General features: G+C 34.9%; 2 non-coding genes across 2 annotated transcripts; one reads left to right on the top strand and one right to left on the bottom strand.

The window, feature by feature from the left end:
* Positions 1-10727: 10727 nt before the first annotated feature.
* Positions 10728-10798, top strand: Trnag-gcc (transfer RNA glycine (anticodon GCC)). The gene has a single exon. It is a non-coding gene; the product is annotated as a tRNA-Gly (tRNA).
* Positions 10799-11008: 210 nt separating this feature from the next.
* Positions 11009-11082, bottom strand: Trnai-aau (transfer RNA isoleucine (anticodon AAU)). Its single transcript has one exon. It is a non-coding gene; the product is annotated as a tRNA-Ile (tRNA).
* Between the last annotated feature and the right edge of the window lie 702 nt (positions 11083-11784).

Here is an 11784-nt window from a genome sequence, read left to right as displayed (position 1 = left end):
CAGTCAGCAGAGGTTTAAAATAAAAAAAATGGCTGTGAGTTTCAGGAGTTGGAAAATTTTAGGGGAAAGATTTAGCTATACCTGACCTATGACCTAACCTCCATGTCATTAAAAATGGGGGCACTAACCAAACATACGCTTGTTTTACTTTTGGAGATATTTTTGAGATTTCATTCAACATAAAGTACAATGAACAAAGTACAAAGATAATATTATTCCTAAATAGTATATAATATATATTTAAAATTGATTTAGAACTGCGTTTTTACATCCCATGTGTTTTCTCCTGTGCGCAGCCAGCTAACTGCAACTGCAACGACTCCCGACAGGCTGACGACCAACGTTTTTGAGGCATATAAGAAAAGTGAGACCCGATACCCCAGATGATGCCCGAGACCCAATACCCGATACCTAATACCCCGACATCAAGTACTCAGACCCCTGCCGATACCATATTTTAATTCTTTGAATATTTCGACTTTTTTTTCGTTTTTATTGATATTTTTGTCAAACCTAAGTGTGATGGTGGAATTTTAAAGATTTCGTTGTTGTGTTCGTCAGAAAATGTGAAGAGATTGGTATTGAATTGTTAACAGATAAGGTTGTCTAACCAATACTTTTTTTTCTTTAAATGCTATAATTTGTTATATGTTTGTATTTTCTAATAAATATCGAAAAAAATAAAAGCAAAAACAGGAATTTTATGACAATTATTTCGCTAAATAATGAGAAAATTTCATAAAAGGTTCAAAATCCGCCATTTTTAAAAAAAATCTTCAAATCACCATAATTTCAAAACTTAACTAAAGTAAAGCTTTATTTTTGACTCCTATACATTATGCAGTTCCTGTACTAAAATAGTTATCTAGGACCATATTTTAAATATTTTTGAAGTAAGGATAAGAAATTTGTATGTATGTACGAGAGTAGCACTGTCAATATAATGTTTTTGGTTGTGTTTTAATACATAATCTAAATTATGGAGTTTTAAAACAAGTCCTGAAAAATTCAATTAAAAAACTCAAGGCATTCAAAAGTTAGCTTCAGTCAAAGTCAATAATTTATGCAAAGATGCAAAAATAAAATAAGCAAAATTAAAAATTGTCCAAAATACATCAAAGCTTGGCAGATTTATAAGATTCCTCCCCTTCAAGTTTTTTCTTCTTGTCCACCCAACCTTTTCTAATAGCTCCTAATTTATTCTTTTACTTCTGTGTCTTTCCATGGGTACACTTCTTCAAGATTTTATCATCACTTAATTTCTCAAAGTCTTTCTTTACACTATCATTTATCCAAACTGGCAAGTTTACTTTTGGTTTGTAGGAATTGTCAACTGACTCTTTCCACTTACACCACCTATTAGGACTGATAGACCATATAGTATGTGACGACGAGTCGTGTCAGGGAAATCAGTACAGTGGTACAAACTGCTTGAATGTGTTTTTCACTTGGTACATTTTTTCTTTATCGTTTAATGACTTTCAAGCTACTGTTTGACGTATGGCGAAAGTAATACAAAAGTAAATTTGAATGGCATTAACAGCAACTTTAGTTGGTTCGCCACGGCCTGTCATCCCATTATGCTTTTCCTTGCGTTGGTTGCGTAGTCTGGTTCCAATACGTTTTTGTATATGATCAACACACTCTAATTTCTCGGATTCTATGCCATATGCTTCATATGGTTTGCTAGCAACAACATCACTATACGACGAAGAGTCACCATCTCCCAAGTAATATTTATTAATGAGATAGTTTTTTTTAAACTGAGCGGTTGAAAATTTTGCCACAAACAGATTAATCAATTCAAGCTTGTACTTTATTTCATTATAAATAAAACTTGTTGACGACGAAATTGTTTGACGTTTGTTGGGACTACAATAAATAGCATCATTGGTTCTGTCTAAACAAACAAGCATAGCTAGTTGAAATGATAGTAGACTTTTTAAATTTATTTGAAAATGTTTTTTTCTTTGTTTTAGGATCTTGGTACGAATTTCTCGTTTTGAATTAACAATCAAATTTTGAGTAGTAGTAGCAATGCCTTTTGTTTACTCTTCCGTGTTTATTTACATTTAATGCTACCCTATTTAAACTTTAAACACGATTATGGCAGCTGGCAGTACCGTCGAATATTGCCCGCTATGGCGTAAGTTCTAACCAATCACATTGCGCAATTTTTGAAAATATCAGTGCCACTCTTTTACCCGGGTAATGATAGTACATATTCGCCGACAGCAGTATAAAATGTAGCCATATAAGTGTTACCAATATGACAGAGTCAAGCAGAAGACATATTTTTGTCTTATCATCAAGCCCCTTAAAGCGAGCAAAATTTATTTACAATCTATGGTCTATATCAACAAAAAGGGTAAAGTAGAAAAAGAAGCATAAAGCCATTTTGAATTAACAGAGGTATTTGATGTCTTGATTTGAAGAAATTTTTTTAACTGTTTTTTAAAGGAGTCAACAGTTTTAGTCGTTGTAAATAAGGTATCGTTACGGATAATTACACGGTTCCACATATGAGGACCGCAAAAATTTGTGGAAAACTTTGAACATGAGAATTTAGGTGTTGGTAATTTAAAACCATATTTTGAAAGTCTGGTCTCATACTTATGATTTACATTTAAGAATTGGTCGGAGAATATTCTTGACCCCCGTGGAAAAAAACCTCATGATGGCAACGGAACAAATTATTTCAGTACGAATGTAGCATTTTATGTATTTTCAAAATAAAAACATACAACAGGTTGTAAAATTAAAGTTAAGGAGATTTAAGGAAAGTTGTTGAAAAAATCTACTTTCAGAAGAGATTTGAGATATTTGAGAATACTTTAAAATTGAGGAGTTTTGAGGAGGTGTGACAACACCGAAGAAATCACTTTTAAAACGAGATTATTTTAGGAGATTCTTCTTTCCCCTAAATGATTTTCTCTCGCCTAAATAATTCTTCTCTCCCCTAAATCCGATCTAGGTGACATCTTTAGTTTTTTTGTTTCTAAGCATCGTTAAGCCTTTTAAGCTTATAACCCGTAAAACGAAGTGTAAAAGTGTAAAACTAGACATTATTTAGACTACTTATGGACCTTATGTATTCGGAAAATCTTGAATTACGAAGGTTTATCAAATTTAAATTTATACTATTGGTACCCTATAGGGGGACCATAACATAAAATTCCGAAGTCAAACGCACCCAAATTTAATCCTTACCAAAATTTTGTTCCCGTTTATAAGCGCACCCTCATATAAGCGCATATAGGAAAAAGAGATATAGAATACGTTTGATTCACTTACTCCATCCAGATAAAGCAGCTGATTTCAAATATTCTGATAGATGAGTTCAATGATTCATAATCCTCTGACACGGATGGTGTTGAGTATAAAGAAAGTGATGTTCGTTCTGATATTTCTTCTGACAATTCAAATATTGATGAAAATTAAGGAATACAAACTGTACAAAATGATACACAAAAAAGAATACACATCATCGAAAAAAAAATATTCAATTTTTCTTTCTTTTTTTTTCTTGCACATTTTTTATGCTCGTTTATATGCGCACCCGTGGATTAGCGCATCAAAATCTTGCCATCACCACTGATAAGAGCTGGATTAGCGCATCAAAATCTTGCCATCACCATTGATAAGAGCTGCGCTTTCGGCATTTTAAGGTATGTTGGGAAATGGTGCCACCCAATTAAATTCATGAACAATACTTACATAATAAACAATTTTTGGAGCCCAAATTATCCAGGTGAAGAAGAATTTTTGTAGAATTACAAAATGAAAGGAATAAAACTACACGCTTTTTTGTAAGAATACTAAAATTCTAATCAAGATGATCATTAATTTTTCTTTCTCTGTTGTTCTAAACAAAAGACCTATTGTTTTTAACTTAACTGGCAACCTGATATTCTTATAAAGCAGATTCTTATAAAAGAAAAAAACCTGTGTACACTTAACACAAGAAAGGACTTAACTTCCCGAGAAAGAAGTCAGACAATATTAAAGCCACTGTTGTCAAAGGTCTATTAGGGGGAATTTAAATAAAAAACTATTTCTTCCCCACTTTAACAACACTCAACTGATAATTTGAAACTGGCCAAAACGATAATTTAACTAAACCCTGTTGAATGACCACGTCCCTTTCTCTTCTAAAGAGCGTTATGCTTATCTTTTGTTTCGCTTCATTAAACTTTCTTTTTTGTTAGAGCTGAACCACAAAATCAAATTTCACTGAAATAAGCATCCGCAAAAATTAATCCGCTTGCTGTTCAACCTAACAAACATTTGCAAGTATAAACGAAATTATTATATGAGATTCAATCGAAAGTGGCACCTATAATTTTTTCTTGCGAGCCGAGGGGACCCTGGCCCCCGCTCTGCAACCCTTTCTAAACGTCTATTCTTTACGTCAATAAATGTAAGCAAAAGAAATTTCGCCAAAAAGCATGTCACATAAAATTCTAAAGAAAAATTCGGAGCTAATTTAAACTACCCAATTGCTTTCCAAAAAACTTTGTGGAATAATAAATCATCTATATTAACATACAATAAGAATACGCATAACATATTGCTACAAGATTTTCATAGTTCTACTGTTTAATTTTTTGCCACATCGCTACGAAGGATGGCCAGCAATTTTGCTTACTTCATCTTTGAAATCAACACTATCCAGATGAGCAAAACGTTTGGCTGAAAAAACCATTCCATGGATACACAAACCATCCAAATCACAATCATTTTGAGGAGACAATTTTGTTAAACCACCATAGTTTTCTCTCTTCGATTCATGGCGCGCCGCTGTGCGTAACAGGAATTGGCTTTAATTCATATCGCATACAGAGATATTCGCTTAGAACTGCTGTTATAGTGATGCTCAACACTGTCTTCACCCACCACACCCAACATGTAGGAAAGCCAGACACACAACAGCAACAAATAAAGTGGAAGAAGTGTGCAGTAACAGCAAAATCTAAACACTGAAAAAGAAAAATTTACTATAATGTATGTACATTGAAAATCCTATCAATAATTGAAGTATAATACTGAATTTTTGTGATCTACTATCACTTCTGACAAAAATTTCAGCTTATCTTGCGTCTAATTTTTAAAGAAGTCAAAGGTCAAAAAACTCAAGCTTGCCATGTTTTTTTGATTTACTATAATTGGCTATTTTCCGACAATAAGTTTAGACATTCGTTAAGAGACTTTAGACGTGGTGCCAAAACCAAAATTGTTAGGAAATTTTGGATTATTCACAAAACTATATACATATATGTATGATTATTAGCATAAGGCTACTTAAAATATTAAATAAAATGACATGAAATTATACGTTGAGTGCACTGGTCATTATTTTTTGTTTACAACGACAATTAATGGTTGGCTGTTTAAAAAAAACACAAAAAAACAACAATATACCTGTTTGGCACGTTGAACAATGAACCATAATGCAACAGCGCTATGAAACAATGACACAAAACTGTAAACTAATACTTTCCACAATTTGCAACAAGATTTTATATTATATATTGGTTGGAGCTCATTGGAGGAAGCAAAAAGGAACAATGAAAGTCACTTATTAACTTTATTTAGAAACACATCGTCTGGGAAAAGTTTCGCTTCATAGATCATAAGACCCTGTTATGTAAACATGTACAATATGTAGCAACACATGACACATTATATAACACATCATATAACACATATGAAAATTATATAACACATCATGTCACAACATTAAAATACTATCAAAGATTCGAGAAATTTGGGTATTTTGGGACTTACTAAAATTTTGGGACTTACTAAAATTTCCTCTCATATTAAATTAAAAAGAAAAAACTAGAATTTATATTCTTGTTGCTCAACTACTGCTTGGTAGTGAGCACGACTTGATACATGGTCTCCAGAACTAAGAGCCTCAAATGAATCCGTATATATAGAGAGAATGGATGCACGTGCTAAGATTAACCTACTTAAATTTAATGTTGTAGTATTTTTTATTAATTTCTAACAAAATGTTAACCCAACAAAAAGAACAATTACCTTGTTAAAGAATTTGTGAGAAAAACAGACAATTGGATTCTCCCGATTGTTGTAAAAAAGTCAGCCTCCTGAAAACAAAGATGTAAACAACAATTTATTTTAGTTTATAATATATATAGGCAACAAAAAGATTTGGAAATGCTACACACAGTGGTCATAACATTTTGGATTGTAAAAAGTTTGGCACAAAGAAAATTTGACCACTAGACACAAAACAAAACTAGAATGATTTTTTTCTCCATATGCTTTCTGTGTTTTGTCCAAACATTTTTCACTTTAATGGCTGTAAGAATAGTTAATCAGACAAACTGCGTAAACGGGGCTGAAACTCTAAGGAGTGAAGGTGTCGCGCACGGTAGGACAGATGTCAGATGTGAGCATCGTCAGACCGTTACCCAGCTATCACATCACAAGGTAGATAACACTAGGTTGAGGATGGCTAGTGTAAATGTTGGTACTCTGAGAAGTAGAGCAGGTGAAGTAGTTGAAATGTTAGAACGTAGATCTGTTGATATGTGTTGTGTTCAGGAAGTTAGGTGGAGAGGAGCTTCAGTGAGATTTGTGGAAGGTAGGAGGGCAAGGTATAAACTTTTTTGGATTGGTAATAGTGATGGATATGGAGGAGTTGGCATATTCGTTGCAGAGAAGTGGGTAGAAAAAGTAATAGATGTTATGCGTGTTAATAGTCGTATTATAGTGATAAAGTTTTTGATAGGTAATAGGATTGTCACTTTTCTGTCAGTTTATGCTCCACAGTGTGGACTCAGTGAGGAAGATAAAGATAAGTTTTATGATGAGTTAATAGCAGTCACATCAAAGTTTGGAGACACTGAACTTGTCATGGTGGGCGGCGACTTTAATGGTCATGTTGGGAAGTCATCTGAAGGTTATAGAGGTGTGCATGGAGGCTATGGATTTGGGAGCAGAAATAAGGAAGGGGAGAGATTGCTTGAGTTTGGAATGGCAACGGACATGGTTGTTTGCAACACATCATTCAGTAAGAGACAGAGTAGGCTGATAACATATGAGTCAGGTGGTTGTAAGACACAGATAGATTACTTTTTGGTTAGAAAGTCAGACAAGAAAGTGGTGAAGGACGTGAAAGTTATATCGGGGGAAGAGTGTGTTTCCCAGCATAGGTTGCTGGTTTGTGATATTATCTTGAAGAGTGTCAGAGAAGCCAAGGGAAAGTACAGGCCCCGTCGAAAAGTCTGGAAGCTGAAGGAAGAGATTGTAGCAAGACAATTTAGTGCAAAAGTTCAGCAGTTAGCCTACAATAGTCAATGTGATAGTGACAATGTTGAAAGTACTTGGACTACTTTGAAGAATTGTCTTCTAGAAGCTTCTGATGATACCTGTGGGTGGACGAAAGGACCAGCTAGACATAGACAGACCTGGTGGTGGAATAATGAGGTTGACCAGTGTATAAAGGAAAAGAGGAAACTTTGGAAAGAGTGGAAGTCAGGTGGTAGTAAAAATATTTACTTAGAAGCTAAGCGTGTTAAGAAGGGAAGACCAGCGCAATGAGGTATTCAAGATAGCAAAGCAAATGAAGAAGACTAATCAAGATATTGTAGGTGAGAAGTGTATACGTAATGATGAAGGTGTTTTGGCTAGCACAGAGGAGGAGAAAAGGGTAGCTTGGAAGAATCATTATCAGAGGTTGCTTAACACTGAGTTTGATTGGGACGAGGATAATTTGTCTGATGATGATGTCGTAGAAGGGCCAGCCATGCAGATCAAGACAGAATGGGTAGTGGAGGCTATTAGGAAAATGAAGATTGGCAAGGCTGCAGGAGTATCAGGTATTGTTGCAGAGATGGTAAAAGCATCTGGATATATTGGAGTTGAGCTTATTACAAGTCTTGCTAACCAGATTATAAAGGATGGTGCTATTCCGAGTGAGTGGCAGTCGAGTGTAATAGTGAATTGTTTCAAGGGCAAGGGTGATGCATTAGAAAGGGGTAACTATAGAGGTTTGAAGTTGGTTGATCAAGTAATGAAAGTTATTGAAAGAGTGATTAATAAGTTACTTAGAGAAAGAATTGATATAGATAAGATGCAATTTGGTTTTGTTCCAGGGCGTGGCACTACAGATGCAATATTTTTACTCAGACAGCTTCAGGAAAAGTATTTAGGAAAGAGAAAGAATCTCTATTTTGCCTTTGCAGATTTAGAGAAAGCTTTTGATAGAGTGCCACGTAAAGTTATTTGGTGGGCTATGAGAAAATTAGGTGTGGATGAGTGGCTAGTTACGATGGTTCAGTCTATGTACAGCAATGCTAGAAGTCGTGTCAGGATTAACGATTCACTTAGTGATGAATTTATTGTAAATGTTGGTGTACATCAGGGTTCTGTACTTAGTCCTTTGTTGTTTATTCTAGTCTTAGAAGCGCTGTCGATGGAGTTCAGAACAGGTTGCCCATGGGAGTTATTGTATGCAGATGATTTGGTTCTCATAGCAGAGTCGATGGAAGAATTAGTTGAAAAGTTTGAGAAGTGGAAGAAAGGACTAGAAGAGAAAGGGCTGAAGGTAAACACAGCAAAGTCTAAAGTCATGATAAGTAGCATTGCAGCCAAGTGTGACCTTGTAGTTGGAAAGTGGCCTTGTGGAGTTTGCAGGAAAGGGGTTGGTAGTAACTCAATTTTTTGTCAGACTTGCAAGCATTGGGTACATGAGAAGTGCAGTAGTATTAGTGGAAGGTTAAGAGCTGGCATACAGTTTGTATGCAAGCGTTGCAAAGGTGAGATTATAGAGAATGAAGTATTTCCAGCTTTAATGATGTACAACAGTGGCTCGTTAGAGATAGTTAAGAACTTCTGTTACTTAGGTGATATGTTGGGCAGTAAAGGGGGTGTTGGAAGAAGTGTTACTTGCAGGATAGGTTCTGCTTGGAAAAAGTTTAGAGAGTTACTTCCTTTATTGACTAGCAGAGTCCTGTCGATTGAGGTAAAAGGTAGGTTGTATGAGGCCTGTGTAAGAAGTGTTATGTTGTACGGTAGTGAGACATGGGCAGTGAAGCAGGAAGATCTTGACCGTTTAGAAAGGAATGATATGAGAATGGTTAGGTGGATGTGTAATGCCAGTCTGAGAGACAGAAAGAGTTCAGATGAGCTAAGAAGCAGGCTAAGTCTCTGTAGAATTAAAGATGTTATCCAGATAAGAAGATTGAATTGGCTGGGGCACTTGGAAAGAATGGAGGAGGATAATTGGGTAAGAAAGTGTAGAGACTTGATAGTTCCTGGGGCAAAGCCCAGAGGCAGACCGAGAAAGACTTGGCAGGAGGTTATAAGGACAGACTTGATAGAGAGGAAGTTGAGTTTAGATCTAACACAGTCTAGATCAGATTGGAAGAGGGTCATTAATATACCCCGTCCAACCCATGCTAGCATGGAAAACGGACGTTTAAGCCGAGAATGATGATGATGATGATGACCCATTCCTATAAAATGTTACATTACAGGGACAACTCTGATAGACAGAATTAATCAGTGCTTGTAGATTAACTGCATTTTATATCCATTTGGAGATTTTTTATACCAAAAAAATAGTTCCTGGTTTACTTAATCCAAAAGAAAACAAAGTATTTGAGAATATTATTTTAGGTTCTAATTCCTATGTTTAAAGAATTGATAAATTAAAAAGGAACAAAAATAAACTTTGATATCATGTAGAACTTCAATGAGGACAGCAAAAACAAAGTTTTGCTGGTTGAACAGAAGAAGAATAAAATCAGAGACATTAACTACTGCAGCTTCTGTGGAAAAAATTGTTTAGAAATCCAGACTGTCTAGAAGTTGCGCTCAGAAATAAAATATGAAATTTACTCATGCACTAACTCTTTAACAGTTTTCATAGGAATTGACAGAATGGAAATTTGTAGGATCTGTTTTATTGTTAGACATGTGCACCACTCAGTCTTTCCAAACAGCAGCAAATTCAGCACAGAATTCATAATGGAATTTGCCATCAAAAGAATGAAGCATAATAATATCTGGTATAAAGTTTTATTGTACATTTTCATTTTTTGTGAAACCGTTCTTAAAAGTTCAATCGACACAGTAGAAACGTCAAACATGAAAACCACCCTGTCAAATCAGCGTTTTTGGTGGCAATTTGAGTATGGACGCTGCCCCTCCCAAGATTTGAAAACTTAAAAATGCTGCATGATTAACTGCACTTACACTGGTATCAAATATTTGTTGAACAGATAGTGGTCGTCCAACAATAACATCATGCACAAACTGCCAAATTCCCAAAAAAGAATAAAACACAGCTTGGACAGCAATGATTTGACATATTATCATAAAAGGATCCCAAACATTGCTTCGAAACTGACCATTAACCATGACTGAACCATCTGTGAATGTACTAGTAACACAAGCTATAGCTACCTATAGCCAGCGTTTCTCTTAAAATTTTAAAAAATTGAAAATTTAACACTAACTACATGCGCCATTTCTGACATGTCATTTTTGTAATAACATTACATCACATCACGCAGACTGATGTAACGACTTCATGAATATCGCAACATGAATTACAAATAAACAGACCATTTTAGTTGCCAAAAAATTTCATAACAAAAGGACAACACATTAAATTGCTTATTTTGATTATTTAAATAAAAAAAATAGTTAGCATTATTGTATAAATAATTTATATAGATATTCTTTGTTAAGCATTGGTGGTTCAGTGGTAGAATTCTCGCCTGCCACGCGGGAGACCGGGGTTCGATTCCCCGCCAATGCAGAACATTTTTATATTTTTACTTTGTCTAAAATTTTACACAGCATAAAATTTACTTTTGTATTTGCGTTCTGTACGTAGCTCTCACAAGCTATAGCTAGTTGTATCTGTTCTTGTTATTTTCATTGTTAAAGGTATTAAAATTATAAAATTTTGCCGAATATGAATATTCATTAAATAAAAGGTTTTATTTGTAATAAAAACAAAATGTAATGGCCAGTGTGGGGCTCGAACCCACGACATTCGCGTTATTAGCACGACGCTCTAGCCGACTGAGCTAACCGGCCTTGTACAAATCTTGAAACGGTATAAAGTTATTTGAGTTAAAAAAACATAATTAACGTCCTCTTACTGCAATCTTACATAGTTTGGGAAGCAAGGAATACCTTGATTAACTTTTTTCACCCGTTAGCTGGTAAGTTCAAAACAAACACGAAGTTGCTTCCGCATGCTCCATTAATCATTTTTGAATTTCCGCGCCCGAAGGCGTAGGAAATTCTTTAAAACCGTCGTATTTTTCTTTCGGAGCATTTTTAGAGAAAAAATCGACCCTGGGATTTCACGTTTTTCTGAGAGGAGGGTAGTATTGGTATAACCGACTAACTAACTAACCCTGTCCCAAATGGTCAAATGCAACGTCACAAACTTAAACTTCGTACCCAAGCTCCCAAGTACTGGGAAGTCATCTAAATGACGTTTCAGGCCAAAATTGGTATTTGTTTTCGACAAAATATGGCAGAGTTAACAAAAAAGTATGCTGAACATAATGGTGACATCATAATTTTGATTTTTGTCCCTAAATGTCATTTTAGGCCAAAATTGGTCTAATAATTAAAACTACTTTATTTTCAACAAAATTTGGCACAGTTAACAAATGAAGTATGCTGAACATGATGGTGACATCAAAATTTTGATTTTTCTCACCTAAATGCCATTTTAGGCCAAAATTGGTCCAAAAATTAAAACCACTTCAATTTCGGCCAAATTTG

Source organism: Hydractinia symbiolongicarpus, chromosome 11 (assembly GCF_029227915.1).
Source record: "Hydractinia symbiolongicarpus strain clone_291-10 chromosome 11, HSymV2.1, whole genome shotgun sequence".
In the NCBI taxonomy this organism is placed as follows: Eukaryota; Metazoa; Cnidaria; class Hydrozoa; order Anthoathecata; family Hydractiniidae; genus Hydractinia; species Hydractinia symbiolongicarpus.
Note: the sequence above shows the minus strand (reverse complement) of the source record. Positions and strands in the feature narration are given on the sequence as shown.